This window comes from Sinocyclocheilus anshuiensis, unplaced genomic scaffold, assembly GCF_001515605.1.
Source record: "Sinocyclocheilus anshuiensis isolate Anshui unplaced genomic scaffold, SAMN03320099.WGS_v1.1 scaffold928, whole genome shotgun sequence".
NCBI lineage: Eukaryota > Metazoa > Chordata > Actinopteri > Cypriniformes > Cyprinidae > Sinocyclocheilus > Sinocyclocheilus anshuiensis.
The window spans coordinates 1,001,838-1,002,327 of NW_015552531.1; positions in this window are offsets into that span (position 1 = coordinate 1,001,838).

The window sequence follows — 490 nt, forward strand, 5'->3', positions numbered from 1 at the left end:
ATATAGATCAGTGAATTTGCCATTGTGATGTCATCTAGTGACATTTAGCTACCAGTTTTAGCTACTTTCAATTGAAAGCAGTTGGCAACACTGGGCGCGGCTGGACGTTTTCCACGCGTTTTTAGGCGCGACATGTGAGCGGCCCCAAAGCCTGTCTACACTGGACGCCACAAAGTGACCGTTGCCAATCATTTGAACTTTGTGTCAGTACCCTATAAAAAGACGAGGCATCAGTTTACTTTCGGGGATTTGTCACGCCACATCCAGTGTAGACGGACAGCATTACTGATTATAATGGGTTCATAGTGTTTTGTCGCATTGCTTCGAGCCGCGCCGCTCACGTCCGGTGTAGACATGGTGAGAGCCACGCAGATGCACGTGAACACTGATTTCTGTTCACTTCTGCGTCTATTTGTGCCTGAAATACTGTGCTCTGCAAGTATCCTTGTAAACACAGTTGCTTATGGCTTAGGTGAAGGGAAACAATTGA